Genomic DNA, 11,906 nt, shown 5'->3' with positions numbered 1-11,906 from the left:
GTAGCTTTTATTTGTCTTATTTTTTTAGTTTTTAGGGATGGTGTCTCACTCTGTCACCCAAGCTGGAGTGCAGTGGTGTGATCATAGCTCGCTACAGCCTGGAACTCCTGGGCTCAAGCAATCCTTCCATCTCACCCTCCCAAGTAGTTAGGGCTACAATGCACCACCACACCCAGCTAATTTTTAAAAGCTTTTTGTAGAGAGGCAGTCTTGCTATGTTGCCCAGGCTGGTCTTAAACTCCTGTCCTTAAGCAATCCTCCTGCCTTGGCTTTCCAAAGTGCTAGGATTTCAGGCATGAGTCATTGTGCCTGGGCTTATTCTATTTGTATTTTCTTTAGGAACCTCCCTGCTGTTCTCCACAGTGGTTGTACTAATTTATATTCCCACCAACAGTATATGAGAGTTTGTTTTTCTCTGCATCCTCTCCAGCATTTATTTTTTGGCTTTTTGATAATAGCCATGCTAAGTGGAGTGAGATGATACCTCACTGTGGTTTTGACTTGCGTTTCCCTGATGGTTAGTGATGGTGAGCATTTAAACACGTATTTGGACCAGGCACGGTGGCTCACGCCTGTAATCCCAGCACTTTGGGAGGCCGAGGCTGGCGGATAATGAAGTCGGGAGATGGAGATCATCCTGGCCAACGTGGTGAAACCCCATACCTACTAAAAATACAAAAATTAGCCTGTTATGGTGGTGCACGCTTGTAGTCCCAGCTACTTGGGAGACTGAGGCAAGAGAATCGCTTGAACCCGGGAGGTGGAGGTTGCAGTTAGCTGAGATTGTGCCATTGCACTCCAGCCTGGCGACAGGGTGAGACTCCGTCTCAAAACAAAAAAACAAAAACAAAAAACCCCACACATATTTGTTGATCATTTGTATGTCTTCTTTGGATAAATGGCTGTTTGAATCATTTCCCCTTTTTAATCAAATTGTTCGTTTCTGAGATTTTTACTGTTGAGATATTTGAGTGCCTTGTATATTCTGGATATTAATCCCCTGTCAGATGAATAGTTTACAAATATTTTTTCCCATTCTATATATTGTCTTTTCACTCTGTTGATTGTTTCCTTTGCTGTGAAGAAACTTTTTAGTTTTAGATAATCCCATTTAAAAATTTTTGCTTTTGTTGCCTGTAGTTTTGAGGTCTTATTCATACAATCTTTTCTCAAACCAATGTCCAGAAGTATTTCCTCTATGTTTTTTTCTAGTATTTTTATGGTTTCAGGTCTTGCATTTGGGTCTTTGGTTCATTTTGAGTTAATTTTTGTACAGGGTGAGAGGTGGGGGTCTAATTTCATTCTTTTGCATAAGGATATTCAGTCTTTCTAGCACAATTTATTGAAGAGACTGTACTTTTCCCAGTATTCTTCGAGGCTTTGTCAAAAATCAGTTAGCTATAGATATGCAGATTAATTTCTGCGTTCTTTATCCTGTTACATTGGTCTATGTGTCTTTTTTTTTTTTTTTTAATGACAGCACCATGCTATTTTGGTTTCTATAGCTTTGTAGTATGTTTTGAAGTCTGGTAGTATGATGACTACAACTTTGCATTTTTGTCCCTTCCTCAGGATTGCTTTGGCTATTCAGGATTTTTGTGCTTTCATATAAATTTTAAGATTTTTAAAGTTTCTGTGAAGAATGTCATTGGTATTTTGGTAGGAATTACATTGAATCTGTAGATTGCTTTGGGTAGTATAGTCATTTTAACAATATTCTTCTGATTAATGAGCATGGGATGTCTTTCCATTTGTATCCTCGTCAATTTTTTTCATCAGTTTTTTTTTTTTTCCTTCCCTAAAACAGGGTCTCGCTCTGTTGCCCAGGTTGAAGTGCAGTGATGCAATTTCAGCTCACTGCAGCCTCGACCTTCCAGGCTCAATCGATCTTCCCACCTCAACTTCCTGAGTCGCTGGGACTACAAGCATGCGCCACCACACTCAGCTAATTTTTGTATTTTTTTTGGTAGAGATGGGGTTTTGCCATGTTGCCCAGGCTGGTCTTGAACACCTGGGTTCAATCGATCCTCCCATCCCTGACTCCCAAAGTGCTGTAATTATAAGTGTGAGCCATGGCTCCTGGCAGTCTTCAGCGTTTTGCAGTTTTCCTTGTAGAGGTCTTTTACCTCCTTGGCTAAATTTATTCCTAGGTTTTTTTTTTGATTGCTATTATAAATAAAATCATATCATCTGCAAAGAGGAACAATTTGACTTCTTTCCAGTTTGGATGCCCTTTATTTTCTTCTTAAATGCTCTGGCCAGGACTTCTGACATGAGGTGATGTATATACAATCTCTGCATGCTGCTCGGCACATAGTGGCTTCCCCCACCTTACTCACCACTCCTGGTCAGACTCCTTTTTCATATCCTATTTTGGGGCAGCAGTCTGCCTTAGCTCTTCCCCTTTCAGTCTATGCTCACGTGTAAATAATCTCATTTAGTCTTGTGCCTTTAAATATCACCTATATGTTGGTGACTGTAAGGCATAAGTTATCTATTCCCACTGGCATTTTTGGGTTGCTGGCTTCTTCAGCTCCAAGTTTGGGGTATATGAAGCAAGAAGAAAACTCAGGAAACTTACCTTCTAGTCATTCCTTGGGTCCTCAGGTCCCTAGCCTGTCTGTCTTCTTCTACCCACCTTTCTTCTTTTGTATATATATAAATTATATATAATTATACATACTATATATAGTGATACATAATGTCTAGAGGTTTTTTTGTTTTATTTAGTGGGAAGAATAGAAAAAAATATATCAACTCTATCTTGGTGGCAGTGCCTACTGAGGTTTTTTTAAAATTAAAAAAAATTTAAGTTTGTTAAAAAACACATAAAGTTACCCTCTTGGCCATGAAGTGTACAGTTCAGTAGTGTTAATTATATTCATATTATTGTGTAACAGATCACTACAAATTTTTCATCTTGCAAAAACTGAAACTCTACACATACCAAACAACTTCCCATTTCTCCCTTTCCCAATTCCTAGCAACTACCATTCTACTTTCTGTTTCTGTGATTTTAACTACTCTAGATATTTCATTCAAGTGGAATCATACAGTATTTGTCCTTTTGTGACTGGCTTATTTCACTCAGTATGATGTTCCCAAGGTTCATCCATTTTGTAGTATGTGACAGAATTTCCATTAGGGCAAAATATTTAGTGAGTTTCTAATTTTAGTGATTATATGCTTAATCTACAAAAATTCAATTTTCTTAAATCTCACTTTTTGTTTTCTTTATGGTTTTAGTAATTTTAAATATAAATATTTTATATTCTAGTTCATATTGTCAACCTACTATTTTAAGTGCTTGAGAGCTTTAGTTTTCCTTTTTAAATTTGCTTTTCCTCATAACGAATTGTTTTCTTGTGTGCTTCGGATTTTTTAATGTGTGCTCATGTTTTGCAGGTTTTTGTTTTTTCTTTTCCTGTGAGAATCCCTAGCGGTCTAGGTTTTGGACCTATCCTATCTGAGTAAGATCTAGAGGGATATCACAAATTGAGACTAAGTTTGGTGTGAATTCTTGATTTGAGGATTCCAAGGCTATGTGGGGAGCATAAATCTGAACCCTAAACCCAATAGAAGATGGTGAGCCATGGTTTTGAATTCTCAGGTTCTTAGAGGAGACTTTTGTTTTTTCCACTCAGAGCTCAGGCAGACAGACAAGCTTCTTAGTCAACTCCCAATTCAGATGGATGACTTTTCTCCCTCATCTATCAGATTGTGCAGCTATTATATTGTTCCAACTTTATCTGGGGTTTTCTGTTTCACATCAGCACCTCAAAAGGTCTCAAGGCCTCATTTCTTGTTCCTATTGAGATTCAAGACCCTGGGTTAACTTTAGCATTGTCTTTATTTTGAATTCTATGTAGTTGAAGTACTGAGTAGCTAGCTTCCAAGATGGCCTCCCTTTTTGCTGGTATTCACAGCTTTGTGTAATCCCCTTCTACACAGTACCACAGTTGCTCTATATGACCAATAGAATATGGCAGAAGGGATGGCGTGTCACTTTCAGCATTTAGTTTAAAAGTATCAGGGGTTTTATTACTCTCTTTATGATCATTTACTTTGTGGAAAGCCAGCTGCCATGTCATGGGAACACTCAGGGAGCTTATGGAGAGGCTTGTGTTACCAGAAAATGATGTCTCTGGTCAATAGTGTATGGCGGATGCATCTGACAGCAATAACTTAAGCATACCCTGAGGATGACCTTATCGTGTAAGAAGAATGTTGATTCAAAATTCCCAGCTAGGGAATCCAGTAGTGGCCAACCCAGAAGTTTACCCTTTATTAGGTTGGTGCAAACATTATTGCAGTTTTTGCCATTACTTTTAAAATGGCAAAAACCACAATTATTTTTGCACCAACCTATACAAAGGACATCTGAGCCCTTGGCCCCTTCCTTGGAATGCAGGTTGTGCAAGGAACTGAGCTGAGATTCTTCGTTTTGAACTTGGTGGAGGTTGCTAGGTGAAGGATGCTAAGTGAAAATTCCTATATAAACTGCATGCATTTTATAAACAGTAGCAATTTTTCCTGTCCAGGCCGTCGCTCCTGGGCCATTCTGTGTGTAAGTCCTCAATACACTCTATGTCTGGTTTGCTGGTTCTGGGTTTCTTCTTTGGCCTCGTGGACATGGTGCTATCCCTGTTGGAATCAACAGGGGTCAGGGATGACAAATAGCCAATGAGGCCCTGATGCTTGCTAACAGTCATGTGAGTGAGCTTGGAAGTAGATCCTTCAGACTTCAAATGGCTGCAGTCCTGGCCAGTATCTTGACTACAACTTCATGAGAAATCCTGAACCAGAACCACCCAGCTAAGCCATTCCTGAATTTATGAAGCTTGGCAACTGTGAAAGCTAATAAATGTCTCTTTTTTCAAATTGTTTAATTTTGGGGTCACTTGTTACATAGAGATAGATCACTAATACAGGTACCATAATTGTTTGACTAGCTTAAGACCTTAAAGATATAAATCTAGCACTGATAATTTTGATCTAGTACCTTTATCTTCTTGGCTGATCTTTTAAAAACCATCCTTTTCTATACATACATAAACTAGACCTTGCCAGTTATCATCTAAAACTGCTCCACTCTTCTGAAATACTAGATTCTATATCCTACCTTTGACTACAGCTTCATATCCTTCTATCTCTTATGTCATTTCTCCACACAAATGATAAGGCTTATCAATGACCCACTCATTTATTCCCAGTTTATTTTTCTCCTTTCTGGCCTTGCTTAATTCTTCGACTATGGTCAACCTATTGCTTTTCTGTATGTTAAATACCTATGTCTTTTGGGAACTGCTTTTCTCCCACTCCATTCGGTGTTGGTGAAGCTGTTGCTCATATGACCTAACCATTCTCACCACAGCTGTGGGCTCCTGACTCAGGTTGACCAAGCAATCCCTATTGGGGATTGATATGTACACTGTGAAAGAAAGGGTTGGAGTCTACCTATGGCGTTATGTTTTCTAAGGAATACATAAGACTAGAACTGCTGGAGGTTGTCCTGTTGTGCTTGGATATATTTTAAAGAGAATGAAGTCAAGCAAAGGTAAGCAGAGCTGAGAGATGAAGAGGGACAACATTCTTATGATGTCATTTGAACCATGGACCCTGTTGGACTCGAGGTCAGTTCTATTCCTTAGACATTCCAGCTGTATAAACCAATAAATCCTTTCTTAGCTTTTTTTCTTATACTATTTTATAACATTTTTGTTTTTTAACAACCAAAAGCATTGTGACTAACACTCTTAGCCTGCACCTCTATTTCAGTTATGAATGCATTTGGTTGCAAATTACCAGAAAACACAAAAACCATGTCTTACGTAATTAAGAGTTTATTTGCTCCACATGGTAAAGTCTAAGGTAAGGCAGTCCAGAGCTAATGCAGCAGCTCAGCAGTACCATCAGGAATCCAGAGTCTTTCTGTGTTTCTGCTCTGTCATCCTTACTATGTGGACTTTGTCCTACTTGTTGCCAAGTGGCTGCCGCTTCTCTAGGCGCCACAACTGTGCTCTAGGCAGAAGGAAACAGGACACGAAGAGACTGTATTTGCAGACTTCTGTTTATGTCTCATTGGTCAGAAGTGTGCCCCATGGCTTACCCAACTGCAGGGGAGCTAGGAAATTAAGTGTTTAGCCTTTATCATCTCTGTATTAGAAGTAGGCAAAAGAAAGAAGAGTTGGAGATGGACAAACCTAAGTTGAAAACTTGGATTTTCTCTGGATTCCAGAACTATATCTTACATTTTCACCTGCCCTACAAACAACCAGCTACCTTCTAACTTTACAAATCATTCTGTATTTGAATTCTATGTGTTACTGGATAGAACCTACAAAATTGTAAATAATGGAATTTTGACAGATTTTACAAGTTAAAGACATTAAGGCACCCAGAACTATTTGTTAGTTCTTTTTGTTTTCATTAGCCGCCTCTCCTATTCCCTTTAATTGTTATTGAAAATCTTTAACACACACTACCTTTATTAACCCCTCTTCTCATATCCTTTTTACTCTCAACGGGTTGCAGTGCCTTGCTTTGCTAAGAAAATTGAGGCTATGACATACAAAGTTTCTTAATTTCCCATAACCAGCCTTTCCTCTTTTCTTTGTTTCCTTTCAATTTTTAAACTAGAACCTACAGTTGTGGTCTTAACCTCACCCACAATCATTGTGCTACAAATTACCTGATGTTTGTTGCAGTCATCATTGCATACCAACACTTGTCATCATGTGGTAGTAGGCACACCATAAATATTTGTTGAATACTTATTGAAGCCTCCTTGTAGAACTTTGCTACACCAATTATTCCTTTTCTCTCCTGAATCTTTTGTTTCTCCCTCTTGTACCTCCTATCTGTTAGTCTGTAAATATATTCAAATGGTTTTTTTTCCCCTGAAAGTCAAAAAGAATCCCAAAAGAACAAAAATCTTCCTTCTAATGTGCTTATAGTCACCTCCTGGCTAACAGCTAATTTTTCTCTTTCTGTACTGAACCAAACTCTCAAAATAAGAATTTCCATTTTCAGTCTCTACTTCCATTTCTTCTAGTCATTTCTCAACTCATTGTTTACTGGCTTCGACTCTACCATGTGAACGGAAGGTCCCTGATGATTTCCTACTCACAAAATCTTATGTTACTTAAGTTTTCTGTAGAATTTAGTTACACATTTTCTATTTCTTGTAACTCTCTTCTTCCTTAAATTTTGTGACACTAGGAATTTTTTGTTCCCCTCTCTATCAATTGTTTTTTTCCCTTCTGTTGGGATTCTCATCATCAGTAATGTTATCCAGGGCTCTGTATGTGATCATCTTTTCTTTTCATTAAACACATACTCCTTATAAGATCTTACCAATACCATGGCTTCAGCTGCCACCCAAACAAAAATTGTTCCCAAGTCTGTATCTCTAGTTCCAACCATATTCTTTTGTTAAGACCTTAAAGAGGTAAAGGAATGAATCACATGAATATTTGGAAGAACAACATTTCAGGGAATGGAAATAGCAAGTGTAAAGGCCCTGAGGTAGGAGTGTCTTCATCATGTTCAAAGAAAAGCAAGGAAGCCAGTGTGGCTGGAGCTGACAGAGTGTGGGGAAAATTAGAAAATGAAGTCAGAGAAGCAGTAGGAGAGTGAAGGTCAAATCATGTAAGGTCTTATATGCCATGTTAGTAATCCTAACTTCTACCGGGAGTGCGATGAAAAGCCACTGCACGATTTGAGCAAAGAAGTGATATATTCTGACTGGAGTTTTAAAAGGATAACTCTGTGTTGAATATAGATTGAAAAGAGCAAAATAGGAATCAGAGCAACCAGATTAGGAGTCTATTGCAATAATTTAGATGAGAGATGATGGTGGTGATCTGGACCAGAGCTGTGGCAGTCAAGCAGCTGGTCATGAATATATGTTATTGGAGAACCAACAGCATATGATGACAGATTGGATGTTGGGTTTTGAGAAAAAGGAGAACTCGAATATTTTTGGCCTGAGTAACTGGAATGATGGAGTTGCAATTTACAAAGTTGAGAAATACTGTGGGAAAAACAGACTTGGGAGAAGATTAGGAGGTCAGGTTTGGACCAATTACATATGAGCTATTGATTAGACAATCAAATGTGGAAGTCCTGAGGCAGCTGGATAAAGAATGGAGTTTAGTGGTTAAGTGGGACTAGAGGTATAAATTTGAAATTCGTCATCCTATAGATGGTATTTAAACTCATGAGGCTAGATGAGTTTATTACTGGAATGAAAATAAAAAGAAAAGAGAAATGCTTTAAGAACTGAGCCCTGGAGCAACCTGGTGTTAAAAGGCAGGGGTGATAAGAATGAATCAGCAAAGGAAATTAAGGAATGGCCACTATGTGGGATGAAAATTAGAAGAGTGTGATGTCTGGGAAGATAACTGAAGACATGTTTCTAAAAGGAAGGAATTGACCATGGCAAATGTTGCTGATAGGTCAGTTAATTTGAGGACTGAGTGTTTCAATGGGTCAAAATAGTGGGAGGAAAGAAATTGGAATTTTTTTGGAAAGGACGGGGAAAAATGGGGCAGTAGCTAGAGAGAGAAGTGGGCTCAAGAGAATTTTGTTTATTAGATAAGAGAAATAAAAACATGTTTGCAAGTTGATGGGAAAGATTCAGTAAATAGAAAATTTTGTTAAAGCAGGGAAAGGGTAGAAATGCTGGAGTGATGTCCTTAAGTAGGTGAGAAGAGGTGGGTTCTAGTAGAGGAATTGTCCTTTGCTAGAAGCACAGTTAATTCCACAGTAAGAGAAGAGAAAACAGAGTAGGGCATAGATGTAGGCAGGTGGTAAATGTTATGGTGGAAGTGCATAGAAATATTCTTCAGACGGCTTCTATTCTATCAATAAGGAAATTGGGAGCGAAGATGGGGGTAGAAGTATTGGAAGGTTCATGCCCTCATTACCTCTCTGCCCTCGTCTCCTAGTTGTCTTAGGGAGTGAGAGAATGAACTAAGGAAATAAAGCATAATTGTTTGTCAGCATTGAGATTATGGATCATAACTTTCAGTAAGACTAGTCAATGTGGTTGTATGGTTTTCTCTAACTACCTTTAGTTGTGCAAAATCAGTCATGATTGAGCCAAACAGTTGGATTTAAGTAGTATTAACTTTTATTATTATTATTATTATTATTTGGCCTGGCAGTTACGACATAAAGTTGAGGGACAACGGAGTCAACTGCTTTGTATGAAAGAAAGTGGTGAGAATGACTATTATTTAAGCTGAATAAGGAGGAAAGTGATGGCACAAGGGGTGTGAGGGATAGTAAAAAGTGGTTGGATCAATGGATTGTAGGCCAGAGGATGGAAGTTAAAGGATTGTTAGAGTTGGGGCACAAGAGGGAATGAAATGAAAGATAGAAGGTAGTGATCAGAGACAGTGGGGTGCTTGAAATTAAGATCATAGAAGGGTTATGGCTTTTGGTACTAGGGTTTGACTATGGAAGTGAAAGGCTGAAAGGTTAAAGGAATAAAAAAGGTAGAGGACAGCATCATTGGAGGAGAGGATGTCAAGGATCTGAAAAGCTGGGCTAATGGAAAGATCATGTACATGGAAAGAATTATGAAGGAGTGGTGTTGAAGAATGTAAGAGTCAACCAGAAGCTAAACTCTTCAAGGAACAGGAGGTAGTGACCTGAGGATAACATATGACTGCAACAGGAAGAGTAGTGGTGGTACGATTTTGTAAAATTGCTCATCTTAAGGTCATGCATGACCTCCTAGTTACCAAAAGTTTATCTGAAGTTTTATACAGAATTTGTCATCATTTCCACTTTCATGAGCTTTTTTTTTTTTTTTTTTTTTTTTTTTTTTGAGATTTTATGACCCTGGGATCTGCTGGTTCTCCCACTTCCCTGTCAATTCCTGCCCCCACCTAACCCCCTCTTTTTTATCATCTCTTGGATTCTGCTTCTCAGTAGCAATTACCTGGAGCTCCCTCTTTTTCACAGTTCACACACTATCTGGGTGATCTCACCAATCTCACGGCTTCAGCTTCCATCCAAATGCACGTGGCTTCCAAATCTGTGTCTCCAACCCCAACTATGCTCCATTGCTTCAGTCCTGTATTTCTGGCTGTCTACCAAGTTGCCCTTGGATGACCTTCAGGCAACTTAAATTCATTCAAGACTGAATTAGTTATCTTCCTCTCCAAACTTCCTTCTTCATTTTTGAATTTCAGTCTAAGACACTTTTAACTCATCATAGTCTGTCTTCCTCATCTCCTATATGCAGTCAAGTCACCAATGCCTGTGGATTCTATTTCTGAAAGATGAATTCTATTTCTGAAATGCTAACACTGATTAAATCCAACTCTTTGCCTCCTTCAAAGCTATGTCTGCACAACAAAAAACAGGGGAAGAAAAACAGAGGCATTTCCTAGCTTTATAAAAGTCTAGGAAATATAGTTTGTTAGATGTTCTGTTTCTATAACACAAGAAGGCCATCTAAGAAAGATAGAATGGATGTTGAGTATCAATCCATTTTATTGACGTCTCCTGATACTCAATTATGTGAATCCCTAAAAGAGTACGTTATAGGTTGTGAATCACTCTATTCTTGTGTACCCACACCAGGTAAGAAGTTATTGTTGCAGTTTATTATTATTTGTAAATTTAAAAAGGATGAAAGCAAAACAAAAGGTCACTACCTAAGAGTAGCCTTCCTAATCACCCTATTTATTTAGGCTTCTCCTTGCCATTCTCTAATTGTTTCTTCATTCATTTGTCAAATATTTAGAGTATTTTGCATTAGGCATTATTCTGAGTGATAGGAATACAGCAGTGATGAAAAGGGACACAATCCATGATTTCATTGAACTTAGAGTCTAGTCAGGGAGCTGTGCAAAAAACAAAAAACAAAACAAACAACAAAAAACAAAACTGTATAGAAATAATGTATTTTCCCCAGGTGTGGTGGCTCACGCTTGTAATCCCAGCACTTTGGAAGGCCGAGGTGGGCGGATCACGAGGTCAGGAGATTGAGACCATCCTGGCTAACACGGTGAAACCCAGTCTCTACTAAAAAAGAAAAAAAATACAAAAAAAAAAAAAAATTAGCCAGGCATGGTGGCGGGCACCTGTAGTCACAGCTACTTAGGAGGTTGAGGCAGGAGAATGGCGTGAACCCAGGAGGCGGAACTTGCAGTGAGCTGAGATCGCACCACTGAACTCCAGCTTAGGTGACAGAGCGAGATTCCATCTCAATAAATAAATAAATAAATAAATAAATAAATAAATAAATAAAAGAAATAATGTATTTTCCAATCGTGATTAGTGCTTTGAGAAAATAAAGGGCAACAGAACAGAAGGAATGGGGTTGGGGAGACAGGGAACAATTTTAAGTAGGAAAATTAGGGAAAACCTCTTTGAAGAGATGAGATTATAGTGTAGATATGAATGGTGAGGAGAAGTTAGCTAGACTAAGACTTGGAAGAAGAGAACTCCACAGAGAGAACAGCAAGCATTAAAACCCTTAGGTGGTACAAGCTTGGCATCTTCAAAGACATGACCGATATCTCCAAAGCCCTCCTTCGTAACACTTATCACAAGATGTAATCATGTATTTATTTGTGTCTACCTACTTGGATCTGTTATATATTTGCTTACTGTCTGTTATCCTCATGATCTGTTATCCCTTTCAGGATGGAGGCCATTTTTTAAAATTATACTTTAAGTTCTGGGGTACATGTGCAGAATGTGAAGATTTGTTACATAGGTATACATATGCCATGGTGGTTTGCTGCACCCATCAACCAGTCATCTGCATTAGGTATTTCTCCTAATACTATCCCTCCCCCAAACCCCCACCCCTTCACAGGCTCCGATGTGTGATGTTCCCCTCTATGTGTCCGTGTGTTCTCATTGTTCAACTCCCACTTATG

The sequence above is a fragment of the Chlorocebus sabaeus genome, chromosome 20, assembly GCF_047675955.1.
Source record: "Chlorocebus sabaeus isolate Y175 chromosome 20, mChlSab1.0.hap1, whole genome shotgun sequence".
In the NCBI taxonomy this organism is placed as follows: Eukaryota; Metazoa; Chordata; class Mammalia; order Primates; family Cercopithecidae; genus Chlorocebus; species Chlorocebus sabaeus.
Note: the sequence above shows the minus strand (reverse complement) of the source record.